Source organism: Protopterus annectens, chromosome 2.part2 (assembly GCF_019279795.1).
Source record: "Protopterus annectens isolate FY-2018-M chromosome 2.part2, PAN1.0, whole genome shotgun sequence".
In the NCBI taxonomy this organism is placed as follows: domain Eukaryota; kingdom Metazoa; phylum Chordata; order Ceratodontiformes; family Protopteridae; genus Protopterus; species Protopterus annectens.
In genome coordinates, this window is record NC_056730.1 from 1151336751 (window position 1) to 1151359040 (window position 22290).

Here is a 22290-nt window from a genome sequence, read left to right on the forward strand (position 1 = left end):
TCTCCTGTTTGGTATCTTCTTCTCTGAAGTACAGGCTAACACAGAAGACCTCTGGATAATGAAGTTCGCAGATGACTGCAAACTAGAAGCCATAGTCGAGTCCCCAAATGATGTGGACATCCTACAGAAGGGCCTCACTGAGACAGATGCCTGGTGTCGGAGGCATGGCCTCAAGCTCAATGCTAAAAAGTGCATTGTCATCCCCTTTGGTAAAAACTTTGTACCCATGAACTACCACATAAACGGCAGTCTACTTAATGCCAAATGTGTAATAAGAGACCTTGGGACTCAGGTGGACAATAGTCTCTCCTTTGATAATCACATCACCACAGTAGTCAGGAAATCCTTCTATGTGGCACACCTCATCACAAAATGGACATCCAGGAAAAAAGAGATCATTGTTCCCCTCTACTCGGCACCCATTAGACCCATTATAGAGTACAACGCCCTTTTTGGACTATACCTCAGAAGACATCTGCAGCAGCTGGAAAGGCCACAGAAGTACCTCACAAAGAGGATTACTGGCCTCAAACAGATGCCCTACAATGGCCATCTCAAAAAACTCCAGCTTTACTCTGTAGCATATCGCCTACTCCGAAGTGATCTCTGCCTAACATATAAAGCTATGTTAAACCCAGATCTGTTGGACATGCTACACCTAAAGAAATCCCAATCCCTCTGAGCTACACGCTCTGGGGACCTAAACCTTGTCACCACAATAAATAGGACATGCTGGAGAGATAGATTCCTGTCCCAGAGACTTCCTATACTCTGGAACAAGCTACCCATCCATGTCAATCAAAGTTCCTCATTAGCAATCTTCAAGAAAAATCTTGATGAGTGGATGAGCAATAGGAAATCCACCCCCGGGATCACTTCTGTGGCTCTGCTTGACAAGGGCACAGGAAATTCACTTTCTTGGGTGACGTAAGCCAGGGAACTTTGTTGGCTAGGCTTACTTAGGCTCTTGGGCTGATAGCCTAGTACCTACATATGAACCTATGAATCAGAGCAGTCATTCAAGATGATGGCTCACTCTTTCAAGGGAGTCGGCACAACCTATGAATGTAGCATTGCCCCCACCACAGTATTTCAAACCGACCCCAACTATATATACCAGCTCCAAGACCACACTACACTGGGGAAAAGGGAGATGGGGAAGTGGTTGCCAACTAGTTACTTTGCCCATTGATGAAATGAATGTTTGCTGAATGAATGTTCAATGGATAGGGTTCGATGTTTAGCCATTCGATAGAAGTTCCATTCGATGGCTGAACATAGACTCATACTGCTAGATCACCTAAGAGCTTTTAACAGTAAATTCTTACTTCCATCCTTGATTCTTTGTTCATGCCTAATTTTCCTACTCTGATTCCACCCCTGTTTCTTTGCTCATTCATAGTTTCTAATCTACCAGTTTACCTATCTTCCCTTACTTATCTAGATAACTTCTACTGCAGCTAGTCCACTTACCTATCATGGAATCATGGTAAGCTGTAGTCCATGCTGTTGTCAGTTTATTAATACTTGACAGACTAACGGTATAACTGCCGCATGTTTATAACAACCCCTTGCTCCAATCAAACACCAAAACTACTTTTGAGTGGTCTAAATATTTCTCAGACTTACAGCAAAGTTATAAATACCACATTGTGCTGGTAAATAGTACACCACCATCTCTCAACAGCCAAACACTAAACAATTATGCAGATGTTTTAAAGACAATCAATGCCTAAGCCTCCTAAACATCATATTATAAGCATTAGGCACACAGGGACAAGTCCATATCTGTACTGAAATCGACATTCCTCTCTACCCTTCTCAGGAAACATTACCCTGACTGTGAGCCTCCAAATGTATGGTCTGTAGCCACCCAGAGCTATGTTCCAGTTACTGGTGACTTTATAATCAGGAGTACCAATGCTCTTCTCACTGGGCTGGATAAGAATTCCCTCTCTCTTTCTCAATACACACACACACATAGAGAGAGCGAGCTCACCGCTCTTTGTGATGTGACAGTTGCCTTTAGTTCTCTCCACTCTCCCAAATACAAATATGGCCTTATGGTTGCCTACATCTAGGTAAATGACTTTAAATGTTCTTCCTTAGGGAATATGAATGGAGGTAAGATTGTGTCACCTATGCATGTAGGCAGGAAATACATTTGTCTTGATTAGTATCTTGACATTTCCAAGAATGATGCCTGAGTTCACAGATAAAACAACTGACTAAATAATTAGCCTTTCGAGTGATGTTATTCCAGAGGGATCCAGTATGTGGCATCATGGAATAGGATAGCTGACAATCTGGTTTGCACCATGAGAGATGGCCTGCACCTCTCTCCTTAGGTCACCTGCATACTGGCTACAACACATAGTGCCCCAAGGTGCCTTTTTAATCCATCTTTAGGACACATCAATAGAGGAAGTCCTAATCTGACTTACATTAAAGGTGGCACTGTTCAATGCTAGGACCCTAAACAAAAAAGCACATGAGCTTGAGGCTGTCTCAACACTTAAACGTACTTATTTGTGTAGCTAAAGAAGTGTGGTTTTAGTGTACTAACAAGCACTCCATCCATACCTGAGTTGTGCCTATCACTTGCTCAGATCTTCTGGGACCTGCAGAAGGGTACCCTTATTTACCTGCAGTCCCATTATCTCATGCCAACTCCAGCATGATATCAGTCTATATCCCCTTAAACTCTTGGTGACATGCAACAGCATTAACTATCACATTACTGTCAAATATAGGTCTCCATCAATGTCACTTGCTGATTGTGATATGTACTTAAATGAGTTGGAGTCTACAGCTTTTAAATCCAAAAGATATTTTAAGTGACTTCAATTATCCATCCATCAACTTGAAAATGTATATGATTAATAAAAATGTACACAGTGGCTCCTAGACTTTTAACACTAGCTCACTGGACCAAATTGTGTTTCTCCTCACTAAAGGTGAACATTTTCTTGAACTCATCCTTTACAGTTACTGCTACAGCCTGGACCCCACCATGCATTATTGCCTTCTCCCTCATGAAGTCTGATCAACAGGCTATCTTCTCCCTTAGAACTAGATCCACCATGTCTACAAACCATACTATTTCAGAGGTTACTCCAAAGCACACTTCTTATTGTTTATTGACAACCTGATGAAATTCAAAAATTATATTCCCACAAGAGCTGACAACATTGAACTGTCTGCAGCCAAAGCTGCTACATATAACACAGAATTGTATTCATATCTACACTGCTGTTTTGAGTAATCTGTCCATACCTATCAGAAATACAGTGTTAAATCTGAAAATAAGATCTGATGGCATAATTTTCACATAAACTATACAATAACCCCAGGATTCAGCAAGCTCTGCACAGTGTGCAGGAATAGTGTAAGAGCTGCTGCATGCAATATGGCCGAGGAGAGATCCAGGAATGAGCTTCCGGGATGTGTACGAGCGCTCCAGCACTATTCCTGCACGGACACAGCTCCTGTATGCTAATTACCCCATTTGCAGGTAAAAACCATGAAAATGAGGTGAATTAGCGATCCAGGAAGCATACAGGCATCTGTGCACGAATAGTGCAACCTGCAGAAATGCATTTGGTTACTAACCGAATACATTTCTGTAAATTACAAAACGGAGGCATGACAGCTCCAAAGAAAGCATGTATTCCATATAGTAGGCATGCCAATGGCCAAATATATGGCCATTGGCATGGTAAATAGTTGCAAAATTATAAAAAATAACTTTTTTTTTGGCCGATTTCGGCTGTTTAAGCATAGGGCAGCCGTGCACAAATGGGATCGGCCCAAAAATAAAAAAAAAAAAGAAAGTTGGAAATAAGCTTTTAAACCAAAATCAGTATTCTGCTATAATAGTCAATGGCATGCAGAAGACAACAATACTATTGAATAGTGGTTGCTAAGGTGGAAGGCTGAGTGTCAGTCTTGTAACCATGCATTAGCAGTCAGTTTTATGCAAATGAGGGGACTGATACTGAATAACAGATTTCCCCTCAGTGTTAGCTAGCACCCAACTGTGTAAGTGCAGTAACACCATCGTGCAAGCCTAAGAGGTACCTGACTTCATAAGGGGGTGTGCCATGCATGCTGTAAGCTTATCGGAGTTCTGTGGCCCGTGTTTGCCCTTAGCTAAGCACATCTAAGGAAGGGAGTGTGTCTGAAGCTGCCTAGCAGTATTTATATTGTCTAAATGGGTGTGCATGCTGCAGACCAGGTTTTAAAAAAAATAAAAAACAGAAAATAACAGCTCTGTTCACATCTGAGCACTGGGTATGTGTGGCATGCCTCGGGGCTTAAACGGAAAGGCAATAGGAAGGGAAAACAGCAGTAGGAAGGCAATCAAGGAGAACTAGCATAGCTGGCAGGTGAAATGTATCAGAATCAGCCAATTACACAGGCAGCAGCCCAGCCCAGCCCAGCCCACTACTATAAACTATGCAAACACCTTTCACTCTGTTTTTTTCCCACAAATGCTACACCACCGGTGTACACAGATGGGGGAATTTTACCAGACAAAACTAACAAAATGATAGGGGCTGCTGTCTCTCTCATACATCAATATGTGGAAGCAGCTGAGGGTGGTGAGGATGAGAATGCTGATGACCAACCCACAGTGAGGAGAAGGAGAAGAGTGTACAGACCTAGGGTAACGTACCAGGGGCTACGTGAGCTGGAGATAGTGGAGTGCTATAGGGTGGACAGGGACATCCTACAGCAAATTGTTGAGCTGTGCCAGCCACTCCTCACACAGAACCAACAGAGGGGAACCCATCCCAGTGGATACCAAGGTATGTGTAGGCTTAAGAATACTAGCCACAGGTACCTTCCAAAGGCCAAGTGGGGATATCATGGGGATCCCATAGGCATCAGCATCCAGGGTACTCCACCAGTTCCTGGATGCCATATCAGCACATGCCAGTGAGCACATATATTTCCTCAACACCCGTGAGACATTGACCAGCAATATGCGTCTCTTCCACCAAATAGCAGAATACCCTGAGGTAGTGGGTGCTATAGACTGCACACACACACACACACACACACACATTGAAGCACCACCTGGCGAGCGGGGTAGGGTCTACATAAACTGCAAGGGCTTCCCCTCCATCAACAACCAGGTCATGTGCAATGTCCAGGGCATTATAATGAATGTGTGTGCTAGCAACCCTGGAAGCTATCATGACAACCACATCTGGCATATGAATAACAAAAAGAAAGAAAATCACAACGAATATTTTCCAAACGCCAATATATCACCAATAAGTGAACCGAAAAACTCTGTGCTTAGAAAAGATTTTATTACATAAAAAACAAAGAAACATTAAGTGCTTTCACCCATCACAATGTGGGCTTCTTCAGAACATTGTAATTATGAACGCTGGTGCTTAAATTTTGAAAGTTGGAGCCAAACTTTTTTTCTTAAAGCAACATACACATGCTATTCTAGCTACGCATATGTAACAATGTAACCACTTGTATTTGCCACTAAACTGACACACATTTGTCTAAATATATACATCTTAACATATATATTGCTACATTATATTTCTCCTTTTAAAAATTCATAAAACATTAACAAAAATATGCATAAATAAGTCAAATCTGTCATAATAAAAAAACAATACTTAAAAAATAAATGCTTAAAAAGCACAATTGTACATAAACAAATAAAATCAATTGATGTGTTACAATATATATAAAAAAGACAATTCCTATACAATATTCACATGAATTGCCTCTATATAAAAAAATCATACTTTATGAGCATATCAGACCGCATACCTCACCCCTATATAACGTCTAAAGATCATTTATTTTTTATTTTCATTTTTATTTTCATTATTATTACATTTTGTACATTAACCCTTAGTGTTGTCCACCTTATTTAATCGCCAAAATAGGTTTGCTAGAAATATGGTCATTAAGACCTGGTAATGTGGCCACATCCAGTAATAGTTGCCACCACACTTCTTTGAACCCCAATAGGGTTTTAAAATCCCCTCCCCTGGGGTGATGGTTTCTAATATAGCAGATCTAAATTCATGTGATTCACCTACCTTCTCTATATGTCTATATAAAGCAATGTTAGTGGCCTTCCTACTGATGCAGTATGTATGATCATATATACATTTTCTGAAGCATCTCTCTGTTTTTCCTCTATATAAACAAGCACATTTGGTGCACTTAGCCATATATATATAAGCATTTTAGTGTTGCAGTTACCATATTTAAACCTCACTGTAATGTTTAACCCATTCTCAATTTTAATTTTTTTCCTTTTCTAATATGTATACACATTGGTTGCAAGACCCACATTTCTTAGTGTGCTTGCTATTACAATATTAACTCCCATCCCTTCTGATGCTTGGTTATATTGTTCCAGATAACCTTTAATATTTCTTTCCATCTTATAGACAAAACTAGGGTTCTCTCCTAAGATGTCGGAAAGAGTCTGATCCACAAACATTAGGTTCCAGTATTTTATTATACTTTTCACTTGTCCAACCTCTGGACAATACCTAAGAATACATGATCTTCGGTGTTGCACTCTGTCTTGATCATCCCTTCGTCCCTTCATTTGGAAGGTACTACTGACATTCCATGACCCTAATAAAGGTTTGTACTTGGATCCCCATTCTTGTATAACATACTGTCTAACATTATTCATCATTTCCATCTTATAACCCCTCTCCTTGAACAGGCTGGTTATAAATTCTATTTCCTCTATCATATCTTCGTAGTGAGATGTCATACGTGCAGCACGTATACATTGCCCTTTGAAAATATTATATTTTACCTTTTCAGGATGGCAATTACTATATTCCAGATAATCATTGGAAAATGTACTTTTACAATGAATACGTGATTTAAAGCCCCCTTCTTGACTAAAAATGTAAGTATCCAAATATGCTATACCTTCATAACTGGATGAATATGTAAATTTGAGATATTCACTACTATTGTTTAAAAAATTAATAAACTTTTCAATTTTTTCCCTACTGTCATCTCATAGGATGTATATGTCATCCAGAAACCTAGAATAGTGCTTGACACTACTAAAATACTCACTGGGAAAAAGAACAGAATCTTCCCAGTCCAGCATGACCAAGTTCACAAAAATGGGAGCACATAGCGACTCCTCTTGTCTGACAGAAATGTTCTCCCTCAAAATATATAAAATTGTTGTCAAGCACTATGGACATACATTCCATGATCAGACATGTAGTATCCCAATCCAAAATTGTATGTTTTCTGATACTATTGCATAAAGCATCCAACCCAGCTTGTTTTGGAATGCAAGAAAAAAGATCAATAACATCTATAGTTACAAAGATAAGCCCCTCTTTCCATCTGTCTATAGGATATTTATTTAAAAATTCCCAGGAGTCCTTAACCATATGGGGTATCTTACCATATAAATGTTTTAGCAACATATCAATGGCTTTTCCCATGGGAAAAGTTTTGGAATGACTCCAGGACACAATTGGCCGAAAGGGTGGGTCAATTATGTATTTATGAATCTTGAGTATACCCACTAAGTTGCTATCCTGGGAAACCTAACTTTAAAGTAATTATATATGTCAACTGTAATCCTCCCTTCTATGCAAAATTCTTCTATAAAGGAATTTATTCGCTAGTATGCAATGTTAATCTCATTAATAGAGATAGATTCATAGTTCCCTGATAAATGAAGAATATCATACATTTCTTTAGTATATTCTATAGTATCGTATATGACCACACCTCCCCTTTTATCCGGCTTCATCACTCGGATGTTAGCATCCTGTTTAAGAGCTTTAAGAGTATTAAATTCACCTTCCTTTAAATTACCAACAGGTTTCTTACCTCTTGTTTTATTGTATAATTTATATACTTCCCTTGTAACTGTTTTTTCGTATAAATCTACATAGCGATGACTAGGGAGTATGAATGTACTTTTTTTCTTTAATTTAGTCCCTGCTGTCTCTTTATAAGATGTTGTATTTTTGTCTTTAAACATTATAGCTAAATTGATTTTTCTTACAAACATCTTAATTTTGCACACAGTCTACCAAATCAAAGAGGAGGGTTGGTATGAACTTCATTCCCTTAGACAGCTCAAAGTGTGTGGTGCACAACAATAAACTAGAATAGTTATAAATCTTGAAATTATTACAAGTATGTGTAACTCCATTCACTATGATATTGTTGTCAGCCTGGGGACTACCAATGTCCATATTCAATTCCACCATTTTCCATTCCCCCAATTGTTGTCCTTCTGCTTTATTTTTTTGTAATAATAATTTTCCGGTCTTTCTGTTTGCCCCTTGTGCCAATATGGTTGTCCCTGTGGTTCCCATCCCAGCTGAAAATTTGATCCATTGTATTTATAACTCTTAACTTCCTGATAATTACCATCTGTATACTCCCTACTATTAACTTTACTTTGGTCTGCGTATGATTTTTTAGAATTACTTTCTTTCCAAACATATGCCAGACCCTTATTATATTGATCAACATCTCTTGTGATCTTCTTATACGTTCTCACAAATTTTTTGTACCTTACTTTCAGCAACTGAAAATTGTTTAATATATAACTTTTCCCACTGGGAATACAATAAATCTTTAGTTATTTTAGCATTAAGTGATTCAACTTCCTGTACCAACTGACAAAGGTTCTCATCATTATATTTTATAATCAATTTCATAAAATTGAATCCAAATTCATTAAACAAATGGTTAAATTCAGTTATACTTGTTTCTGTAATACTGACACCTGTAGGCAATTTAAAACATCTTAAGCCCATTGGAACAATTTTTAAAGTTAAACATTTATGTAAATAGGCATTATCAACTTTCAACCCATTAATTAAATTCAATGTTTTACCTAATGAATAAATCAGGTCTTTCAAAGTTACATCCACTTCATTACTGGAATGAATGTCCCCTTCATGTCCTTGTGGGAGTTTATCAAAGTTGCAATTACTAATTAAAAATGTATTTAAATGCATGTCCTTTTTTCCACTCCCTACACCACCAATACACTGAGTGGAATGAACATTTTGTTGAACAGTACCTTTGCCCTTACAACTCGTGCTACCAATAACAGTAGAATAGGTTTTCAATGAGAGAGCTCTCTTTGGTTTGGCACCTGTTCGTTTCGCTTCCTCCTCCACGTCATATAAAGAGAAGTCAAAAGTAAAGTCTGAAATGTTAATTTTTACTGCTATTAAGCAGCTCCATAGCATCTAACCCATTGGCCAAGTCAATAGGGCTTCTTCTAGCACCCGAACCCTGGCCATTGGGTATAACAAAGCTGTCGATAGTATCACCGTTGGTTACCATATGTGGCTACTTCCCCTTGTTGTCATTTGAACTAATTTCAGTGGTCGAGGACACCAGCTCAGTCCATGTTCCACCATTCATACTATCTTTGCAATTGGAGTGGCCAACTAAGACTAGCTGTCCACCACTAGCATTGGGAACAGCTCCTTCACACAACTTGTTGTCAACAGTCCTTGCTGAACAGGTAAACATTTCAATAAGGCGACTGACCTCACCTTTAAGTGATGCAACCTCTGCCTGCAGTTTAACCAAGTCTTCTCTCTCCACATCTGAGGTCTGGAGTGGAATTTCACTGATGACATCCATGGGAGGTGACTACTGAATAACAAAAAGGAAGAAAATCACAATGAATATTTTCCAAACGCCAAGATGTCATTAATAAGTGAACCGAGAAACTCCATGCTTAGAAAAGATTTTATTACATAAAAAACAAAGAAACGTTAAGCGTGTTCACCCATCACAATGTGGGCTTCTTCAGAACATTGTAATTATGAACGCTGGTGCTTAAATTTTGAAAGTTGGCGCCAAATTGTTTTTCTTAAAGCAACATACACATGCTATTCTAGCTACGCATATGTAACAATGTAACCACTTGTATTTGCTACTAAACTGACACACATTTGTATAAATATATACAACTTAAAGTATATATTGCTACATTATATTTCTCCTTTGAAAAATTCTTAAAACATTAACAAAAATAAGCATAAATAAGTCAAATCTGTCATAATAAAAAAAATACTTAAAAAATGAATGCTTAAAAATCACAATTTTACATAAACAAATAAAATCAATTGATGTGTTACAATATATATAAAAAAGACAATTCCTATACGATATCCACATGAATTGCCTCCATATAAAAAAAATCATACTTTATGAGTATATCAGACCGCATACCTCACCCCTATATAACATCTAAAGATCATTTAATTTTTATTTTCATTTTTATTTTCATTATTATTACATTTTGTACATTAACTCTTAGTGTTGTCCACCTTATTTAATCGCCAAAATAGGTTTGCTAGAAATAATATCATTAAGACCTGGTAATGTGGCCGCATCCAGTAATAGTTGCCACCACACTTCTTTGAACCCCAATAGGGTTTTAAAATCCCCTCCCCTGGGGTCCACTCTGATGGTAATATAGCAAATGTAAATTCATGTGATTCACCTACCTTCTCTATATGTCTATATAAAGCACTGCTAGTGTCCTTACTTCTGGTGCAGTATGTATGATCATATATACGTTTTCTGAAGCATCTCTCTGTTTTTCCTATATAAAAACAAGCACATTTGGTGCACTTAGCTATATATATAAGCATTTTAGTGTTACAATTACCATAGTTAAACCTCACTGCAATGTTTAACCCATTCTCAATTTTAATTTTTTCCTTTTCTAATATGTATACACATTGGTTGCAAGACCCACATTTCTTAGTATGCTTGCTATTTACATTATTAACTCCCATCCCCTCTAATGCTTGGTTATATTGTTCCAGATAAACCTTAATATTTCTTCCCATCTTATAGACAAAACTAGGGTTCTCTCCTAAGATGTCGGAAAGGGTCTGATCCACCAACATTAGGTTCCAGTATTTTCCAACATCTGGCATATGACACAGTTGTACCAGAGATTTGCCAGTGGGGACATCCCATACGGCCACCTAATGGGGGATGCTGGTTATGCACTGGAGCCGTGGCTGATGACACTCATCAGAAATACACACATACCTCAACAAGAACTCCATAATGAGGCACACGCACAAATGAGAATCATAATAGAGCATGTATTTGGGATGCTCAAGTCATGGTTCCGGTGCCTGGACATATCCGGTGGAGCCTTGCAGTACTCTCCAGCTACATGTACCCAAATTTTCATTGTATGTGTCATGCTACACAATATGATCCTGCAGAAGCAGCTGCAACAGGAACAGCACCAGGCAGGGCCACACAGCCCCCAACCATTGCCAAGGCCAGCACAGGCACAGAGTGACTTGGAGGAGGAACAACTTGAGCCTGCCCATGTAGGCAGAAGGGGATGTGCCCAGTATGCCCAGGCTTTGGCAAATAGGCAATGCATAGCACATACACTGACACTGTAGGAACCCAGGCGATGACACCTCTCTCTGACTCACACATACAGTAAAAGGGATGCCAAACATGACACTACCTGCACTTTACCATGTATAGGGAGCATACAATGTGCATCCAACATAGTCAACCCTTCAGCACCATCCTCAATACTGGCACAGCCACAAGTAAATCACTCTTCCTATCAATTGCTGAATGGAGTAGTATGTTCTACTAGTCATAGCTATGGTATGGATGTGAGCATGCAAGGGAATTGGGTGGCTGAATAGGATTGCAGCAAATAGTGGACACCTATATGGGCAGCATGGAATCCATAACAAATATTAGTGTCAACAAAGTAGGCAGTACTAGACAAGGTGACAAATCCCACTGAAGTACATGTGGTGACCCAAATGTGTATACATAGGACACACACATGCATGTCAATGAGGGTCACATACCCAATAACAGCCTCAGTCAGCAGGACAGGCATAGATGACCATAAAGAAAGGCTGTGCTAAGGTCTCCAATTAATGGCAATGGATAACAGCCCCCGTCCAGACCCACACAGACAGACTACAACAGGTCAGGCAGTTGTATGTTAGTTCTGCAGAGTATGAAGTCTGAAACTGAAATGTAGGTCAATAAAACCTAAGATCTGTACTCTACTGATATGCCTGTAGTCTGCATGATAGGTTAGAATACAAAATGAAATGGAAGCCAACAGAGTACCTGGAATACCAGTACAGTCATAGCAAATGTTTACAGTGTGCCCCCCGGGACAGATTGTTGCATGTGTACAACATGCAAGGTTCTGTGTGTTAGGTTGTTGTGTGTTGTACATTGTGTGGAACTGGTCAGCATGTAGGCATGGAGGGTTGTGTCCCGGTGGCCTATGGCCAATACTGTTGTTGACAGGGCCATGTTCAGACAACTGCAGTGCCAACCACAATGCATCCCAGCAAGACCCAATTCAGCAGTCATCCATACCCATTGTTCAGATGTCAATATCTGTCACCATCTGAAAGGTGGACATGCCATGAATGTGGGCTCAAGCATACACACAGTACACAGGTGGAAATACCCTACACAGAGTAAATAAAATGTAACTGTCAACTGCACACACCTTTGGAATTCTACATACAGGTTAGCAGCACATTAGTTGTCTGTGTAGTATGGAATACTGATGTCTGGCCAATCACTGGCAGACCACAAAAGGCACAGTTATGAAGTAATGATAGAATGCCTATGTCCCCACACAAGGCAGCATAAAGGGAAAAACAGCATAAAGGGAATGTCACAGATATATCTGTGAGTCAGCTGCAAAAAGCCTCCATATCACACATGCACTCAGCTCACTCCACCATCATTCACAGGTTTATCACAGGTCATATCCCTGCTGTTGGGGAATGAGTACAGTATGACCCCCACTTCTGTATGGGAATACCCACAAAATATAGCATGCTGAAGAGGTGTCCTATGCAGGTGTGTCCCTACCCTAGCTGTAAGCAGCACCCTACCAGCATCCAGACCAATGGATTAATATGGACAGGAACTATTGCCATTAACACCTCCCACACTTACCCTGTCACCCCAGGGGAATCCAGTGGCTCGCAGCCTGGGACTGTAGGAGTGACAGAATGCACTGGCCTGCTACAGATGGCCTGCATCACTACCAAATGCCCTACAGTTCTCTGTCAAAGGCATGTGCCTCACCCGTACTGCCAATGTATGTTATATCATGGGGTTCCAAATAACAACATAACAGTCCACAGAACACAAATGCAAAGCCATGTCAACAAATCCCAGTAGCATGCCCACCATGTCCTACTGCATGAACTGTGGACCAACCCCTAAATAACGCTGGGATGAAGGGACAAATATAGGGATACTTCCCAGATATCACTCGCATAATATTAGGAAGAGGATACAATAACAGAGTGGGGGTGTAGACGCATGGACACCATGGAGTGTGTGAAGTCTGAAACTCTGATGTGTGCCCATACTACCCCTGCCTACAAACCCAGTAATGGGTGGCTACAAACCCACTTGTAAATACAATGTGAAGGGGAATTGACCAGATATATGAGCTCTGCCTCTGGGTAGCCTGGGTGAATCTGTACAGCTGAGAGTTATGGCCACAGCAGGATATGGCCATTCTGTTATGTCGATAGATGTACAAGCAGGGAATCCTCAGCCACCACAGTACCAAGGTGCTGGACCATTTACACAGATCCATCAGCAAGTGTCTGCAGCTACCCCTCCAGAATGGCATGTGTGTGCAAGAATATCTAGGCTGCAGACCACAATACTGGATACAGCTTCATTCATCCTGTATTTCCCTGGAAATAACTGTGAGCAAATAAGTATATCTGTTAGTAGTTGATAACATAATACATCACAGTATAAAACAGTACATGTCTGAATATCTCTGCTAATAACAACCATATAACACAAACAGCACAGACAGCAATAGTTACAGTATCCCACTATCTGTTGCCCATTGCGACTCCATATTGCCAATCTATGTACAGATTACCTGCAGAAACAGGTTGTTAGCTGTAGGTGTAGAACACAAAATCCTGCACTGGAGGATTCACACACTCAATACAGAAGGTTATACTGGGCATGCTCCAACACTTAGAGAAATGAAGCCCGTGTCTGACAACAACAGTCTGTGCCCACACACCACATTGCACACCATTCATGCTTTGCACACACATTGGATAGGAATACCCATGCATATCCAAGGCCAACACACTATAATAGGTCAAACACACACACACATACACACACACACACACACACACACACACACACACACACACACACACACACACACACACGTGGGGAAGAGAGAGGCAGACAGTGACAAATAGACTGCCATCCTGAGTCCTGTCCCACCCACCACACATCCAAATAGCCAATATCACATGATGTGGCGATGTCAGTCACTGTACACATTTGCTTTTGGTAGCCCTCAGCCTTATAGTGTCTGTGGTATTTGTGATAACTGTGTAACATGATAATATAACTCAGTATTCATCTAGCATTTGTGTACCCAGTCCTGTCAAATGTAAAGTTGTGTGTGACTGAGTGTTGTGTGTGTGTTCCCAGAGGAATGGTTTATGGCCCATTCACACACACTGCACTTCCCATAGCCCATGTTAGTACTCATGCTGATGTCAGTCACCTTGGAATAACCCTCTGGCCAATTATTAGCACCATAATCTCCATGGCGCGTGCGATAACTGTGTAATGCTATAGTGTAACATACTAGTTAGGTAGGAGTTCTAATCCCAGATATGGCAACTGTGAAACTCTGTGTGTGTGTGTGTGTGTGTGTGTGTGTGTGTGTGTGTGTGTGTGTGTGTGTGTGTAGAGAGATTAATGATTTTGAGGTCATTCACAGTCACTACACCTCTCATTGCCCTGCTTTAGCAAGCCTGCTGTCATTCACCTTGAAATACAGCTTTAGAGAATGGCTAGCCCCATAAGCTCCATGGCACATGTGGTAACTGTATAATGCTATAGTGTAACATAGTAGTCAGGTAGGAGTTATAATCCCACACATGACAACTGTGTGTGTGTGTGTGTGTGTGTGTGTGTGTGTGTGTGTGTGTGTGTGTGTGTGTGTGCATTTGCGTGTGTGCGTGTGTGTAGCAATTAATGCTTTTGGGGTCATTCACAGTCTCTAAACCTCCTATTGCCCTATTATAGCAAGCCTGCTGATGTCATTCACCTTGAAATACACCTTTGCAGAAGGGCTAACCCTTAAAGCTCTGTGGCACGTGCAGTAACTGTGTAATGCTATAGTGTAACATAGTAGCCAGGTAGGTGTTCTAATCCCAGACATGGCAATGGTGAAACTGTGTGTGTGTCAGGTAGGAGCTCTAATCCCAAAAATGGCAATTGGGAAAGTGTGTGTGTGTGTGTGTGTGTGTGTGTGTGTGTGTGTGTGTGTGTGTTTGTGTGTCTGTGTGCAGCAATTAATGATTTTGAGGACATTCACAGTCACTACACCTCCCATTGCCCTACTTTAGCAAGCCTGTCGATATCAGTCACCTTGAAATACCCCTTTGTCAGTGGCTAGCCCTATAAGCTCTGTGGTGCATGCCATAAATGTGGAACAATGTAGTAGCAGTAACTACACAGCTATGGGTTTGATTATCATCAGTGGCAAGTGTTTGTGTGTGTACCTCAAAGATTTTGGCCCCATTTACAGTCAGTATATATCTCAGAGCCTGACTTTAGCAGTCCTGCAGATATCATCCACCTTACAAGTGCCTGTTGCCAAGCCTAAACCATGTCAGGTCAGTGGTGCATGTGTTAAATGCGTAACATAATGGTCCATAAAGATTGATAGATAGAGGTTTGAAACTCACCCCTGGTAAATCTAAATGTGTGATTAGGGTAAAATTATTTTTGGGATCTCTCACCCACTACATCACCCAATGCCAGTATTTACAAGGGCTGGTGATGTTACTCACCTTAGAAGTACCTTGGGACAACATCCATCCATTAAGCTCTATGACACGTGTGATAAATGTGGTACACTGTAGTAGAACTACATAGCTAGGTAGGGGTTTGAATCTCCATACTGGCAAATGTGTGTGTGTGTGTGTGTGTGTGTGTGTGTGTGTGTGTGTGTGTGTGTGTGTGTGTGTGTGTGACATGGGGACAGAATGTAAGTATTGCTGTTCTACATTTGAAGTAATTTTGGTTTAACAAGGTTCGTGTGGATATGGCTGTTCTACATGATTTAAAATTTGGCATGACAGTGTTATCTTGTTGAGGAAACTCTCACCTGTACGGCTATCTGCAGACTGTCCAGAGTTTGGAGTCTTACCTGTGCTGTGTTGCTCACACATTTCCTATCTTTAGATATGCTGTAGTATACGCTGATGATTGCAGTCAGTACATGGTGACATCCATGTGAGTTACTGACTTCATATCCCTCAGAAGAGATATGTCACAACAAACCCTGCTACACCAGGAACTTTCTCAGATTATCACAGCAATATGTCATTATTGGCACTGTGTTTGTGCATCTGTCCCCCAAGTCTGTCACCCTTTGTCCATATGTCATGCAGTAAGAGGTGCATATGTACAGTACATCATTATTTACTGACATCATACCTGGTAACAAGCCAGTGAGATATCAGAGTGCTAGACATGTTATGTATAGTAGGCCTCATATTTGAGGACAAAATTTGAACATTCTGTTGTAGTGTGTACAGTAGTGAGGTCTGTGTACTTATGGTGATTGTTGACAAAGTGTGTATTGTGAATATGTTACTTGGCCTGTGTACAGACTGCGGTAGATGTCATTGTTCTTGGTCCTGTTCTATCTGATGTTGCATGCTGCCCCAGTTTATGGTACCCTATCAGCGTAAATGTTTGTAGGGTCAGACTGACGCATTTCCCATACCACAGTTAGGCATCAGACTACACTGTGTATTGACCCAGTATATGTAGGGTTACTGTGTGAATGATTCATATGAGGGTGGTGTTGCTCATACAGTACATATACTGTAATATTACTTAGGCTTACCATAATGTGATTGTGACTGTGTTCAGATTGGTTGTGGGTATGCACTTTGACATTGGTGTCTGTTACTCCATGCTGTTACATGCCTGTAATGCCTGCTATATCTGCAAGTACATGTGTATTCCCCCATAGGAAACTTGGGTCAGTGTTGTGGCAGTCTGCCTGTAGTTTGCGTAGTGCTTTGAGACATGCCTAGCAGCTCGGTGTATTTACCTGGTGTGACGTTATGTCCAGATATTTGTCAGATGAACTGTTGCCTGGCCACCATAACTGTTGTTTATGTCTGAAAAAGCAGTGGGTTGGTGTAAAGATGTATGTCACTAACTAGTGCAGAGTATCCGGGCTTGGGACCTCTGCTCCTCCAGTTAATATGTGTTAGGACAGACAGGAGTGTGTGAATGCATCAACTGTGTGAGCTTATCTATTCCAGTATTTCTGTGATATCCCCATTTACATGGCTGTAAACATCCACTTTGTCAATCTTAGTCCACACATCTTGCACAAAAGAGTTCTGTGTATACCTCTGCACTGACCAGATTGTGTCAGACTGTCCACGTTTATTGGTCATATCTCTGCTGTATTCCACAGGCTCATTACTGTGATTTGTATGGTACTTCACCATGATGATCTTATGACGTCTGTCATTAACTTACGGCATACATATCAGTATCAGGAGTGACTTCCCACATGTCTGTTAACACAACCCCTGTTACTGTAGCAACATTCCACATTTATACCTGCAATACTTACATGACATCCCCTTGCACTAAGAGGTTGTGACTACTGGTGCTGAGGTATGACTCCAGTACAATGTTATGGGCATATGTTTTATATATATATATATATATATATATATATATATATATATATATATATATATACACACATACTTATATATATATATATATATATATATAGATATAGATATAGATATATACAGATATATGTTTAAATATATATAGACAGATATATATATATATATATATATATATATATATATATATAGATATACAGATATACATATATATATATATATATATATATATATATATATATATATATATATATATATATATATATATATATATATATATATATATATATATATATATATATATATATAAATATATATATATATATAAATATGTGTATGTACATGTATACAAATATCTACATATATATATATATATATATATATATATATATATATATATATATATCCATATCCTTATATGTAGACATGACTGTTGTATACACCTTCACATATGTATCACACCATATTTATCTGTTATGCATATATTTATATATAACAACATACTTGTTTCAACACTAATATCACTAACAAGTACTAAATAATTGTAGAAGTCAAAGCAGTTGTACAATACTATTCAGTATGTGTACTGACACATATATTAGAAAAAACAATAACCATCTTCACAGTTGTGATGGCTTAGTGGTTTACTGCAACTATAGTGTACAGGGTCCTGGGTTCAAGTCCTGCAAGGGCTGTTTATTTTGTTGCTAGGCAGAACAAGGATTGTTGGATACAGAGTGGTTAAGGCAGTTTTAAGCAGGTTTGCATGGGTTTGCCTGACGGAAAGCGTTGCTAACATATGGTTAAACGAATAGGCGCTTAAACCATGTAGGTTCCGCTTACCATTGCATAAATCAGCTTAGCATTTGCATTTAAGCAATGGTTACACCTGTTAAGCATAGTTTAGCCTTGGTAACCAGTGATCACATTCCCGTGTGATAAAATAGCAGGGTAATGACATCTTTAATAAGCATATTCAATTCCATGTACATAACATGCTTCTATGTGCTGTCATTATAGTATCAAGGGGAGTGGGAATACTGTCTGGGACACCTGAGCATATATGGCTAGTGCAACAATCTTTTCCTTTTGTATGTGTTTCATACACGGGTAGTATCCCAGGTTATATGCAGTCACACTTGCATGTATTGTATCATTACATTACTACTGTTAACAGTGCTTCCCAAGTAAGAGTAGATTGCAGATTGTAGTACTGGGACCATACACCCCTGCATGTAAAGCTGGATTCTGAGTACTGACTATCATGTTCTTGGTATGTGAGCTGTGTGTTATTAAGTACTTGCTACTGGATATTGATCTGATATGTGAATATTAACTGTAGACTACTATGTGTATAAGACATGTCATTGAGGGCCGTTGTCATGTAATATGGGCATACCTATCAGTGTCAGATGTTATTTTGTCAAAACATTAGTCCTAATGCATAACCTGTTGACTAGCTGATTTCTGTCTGTCCTCTGCACAGATGTGTAGATGTCAGGTATCCATCTGGGCTTGCTTACAGGCAATTTATGCTTGACTGACACTGATATGTCTGCAAAGCTGTGTTATGAATCCCACAGCTAGGAAATCCCGCCCTGTATGCACCACATGCCATGGAAACCTCAACTAGACTACCACAGTCAACATAACATACCTAAGTACAGGTCTCCAACCCAGACACTTTCCATGTTATGTAGTATATGTTGCATACATGTCAATTGGAGCACCTCACTGGCCGTCTGCAAGAGACAACCAGATAATCGGATGTTGCATTTAATTGTTACCCTGAAAATCACTCACGTGGCATCAGTTGATAGATGGCCTGCTGACAAATGTCAGGTGGCATGATACCACTGTACCCACATTCCCTACTCTTCTCATCTCTCCATGGACAATATCCTGGTACACACCTAGGAACACCTGCACCTATGGACCCCAGTATTGACAAAAATGTCAGTGTGCATTGCTGAGAATAACAGTGTCTGTGTGTAAACCTCCAGTTGATAATACCCTGAGGACCTTCTCGCACACTACATCCTCCATTGCCATAGTCAGAAATGGCTGCTGCTGTAATGAACATTAATTGTACCTTGTTACACTCTTCACCCTATGGGCTACCTGGAGCTTGCAGTACCAGCACATTACTGTTGTACAAATGGCAAGATAGACATGGGTTACCCTCTGAGTGCTGGCAAGTGTGTGTATGTGTGCAAGTGTGTATATTTGTAGGATACAGCATTCTGAGGCCACATTCTCCAAATACAATACACCTGGCCATACAGTATAAGGCACAGTGATGTTGCTGACATAAGGAGAACCATGACAAACCAACACCCTACTATCCCTGTGACAGGTGCAATAAATGCATATCCCTGTAGTAGCACTGATGCATCAGACAAGGAGTTGTATTGCAGTCCTGGTCAATGTGTGATTGTGGGTATGTTAAGAGTATTATCATGGGTTTCAGTGAGTAAAATATCCAATGTGGGGTGTGGGTGCTGGGTATACTGTTTTTACACAATCGTACCCTCAGCACATGTTCCAAGGTCCACTGTATGAGGACCACTGTCACCATCAACCATACAGGCAACTAAGTACACTATCCAGCCCAATGATGCATGTGCTGTGTGCAACTTATCTGTAACAGAATGGACTCACTGACAAGGTAGTTAGCACTGATAAACCCAGGTCGCTCAGGTGTGTCTATGACTGTTATGTGTTTGTCAATGTGTGTATGACAGGATGGCATATGATGTATTGTCCATTAACACCCAGTACATCCTCCATTACAATACTGTACAAGACTTGGTGATGTTCCTCTCTTAACAAGAGACTTGGGACACACCTCATCCTAAAAGCTGTGTGATGTGTGCAGTTAAGGCCAAACACATTAGTACAAATAAGTACCTAGGTAGGGGTTCTACTCTCAGTGTTGCCAAGTAAGTGTGTATGTGAAGGGATCTACTTCAGTTTGCAGAATATACATGTCCCAGAAGGTCATCTGTCTGAGAACTGACTGAGAAATGCTAACATTTCAAAGGAATCATGTCATGGAAATTCATTCCATCAAAACTAGTAGTAGATGTTTAAATGCCCTCTTCCCCACTGTATAGCTGTACAGTGATATTGGAGTTGGTATATATAGTTGGCTGTCGATGTGGACACAGCCACCCTCTTTGGGGTTATTGTTGTGTGTATCCCCAAGCTTAGTCCACTATAATACTGTACAGTGTATGTTAACAGGTTAGGTAGTCGTCACTCACACTGTGTGTGGGTCTACATCACCCCACACCCACCAAAGTGTAGGGCTGTGCCACCCACACCAGCACACCTATGTTTACCAATGCCGTGATTGCACTACATTTGGGAAGGGGACATATACCCTGCCAGTACCATTGTCAATGACATTAAAGTAGCAGACTGATTATTTACTGATGTGATGTTTTGCCTATTATGTCTTGGTGGAATTACATAGGCTAAAATGGGGTTCAATGCAAAATTAAGTACATCCATCTGTACAGTATTCTCTGTGTATTGCATCAACACCAAAGCCTTGCTGTGTGTGTGTGTGTGTGTGTGTGTGTGTGTGTGTGTGTGTGTGTGTGTGTGTGTGTGTGCATGTGTGTGGGTGTGTGTGGGTGTGTTATACCCAAACATGTGGTGTGTGCCACCCAGTGCACTTACCATTGTCTACTATAGGGCCTGCTGACATCAGCCACCATGCACTCACCTGTAAACACTTCTCAGACCTATCAGCCATGTGGCACATGCAGTAACTCTTATACAGACCTGTTACTTGTGTTTAGCTGACCCAAGATATGACACAGTCAATGTGTCACCACATTGCCATACCTACATACATAGTGTGTGTGTGTGTGTGTGTGTGTGTGTGTGTGTATGCACACAGTTTGGCCATGTGGCTGCCCTATACAAGGGTTTGTTGGACAGCCACAGACTGTACATGGCAGAGTGTGCAGTTCACCATCTCCGGCCATGGACACGAGAACTGTGCCTGCCAGGGGTTCCATGGGCACTACCAGGTACAAGGCCAGATATGCTACTCTCCCCTGATAATGACACATGTCCACTGGATCAGCCAGGGCCGCGTGCACATGGCCTGTTGTGTTGTGGTATGGACAGCACCCCCCTGCAGTGCTGGTGTTGGTACTGCCATACGGGACCAGCTTCGACTCATTGCACGTCCATGTAGACCTCCACCTGTTGGTGTTGCTGACCTACAGCCATGTGGCTGTCACCCTACTCCCACCATATGCTCTAACATAGACATTGTACAGTCGAGGATACCCACCATCTCACCTAACTGTCTATCCAGGACCTCTGCAAAATAACGGTGGGCACCTTCGAGATCACGGATGTTGTCAATAACAGCAGAATGAGTAGCTCTCTGGAGCCTCAGAACCTGTCTGGTATAATGTTCCATACATGCCTGTGCCTCCATGATGGCCCACAACATGCATCCAGTGACACCTGCTGTGCCACT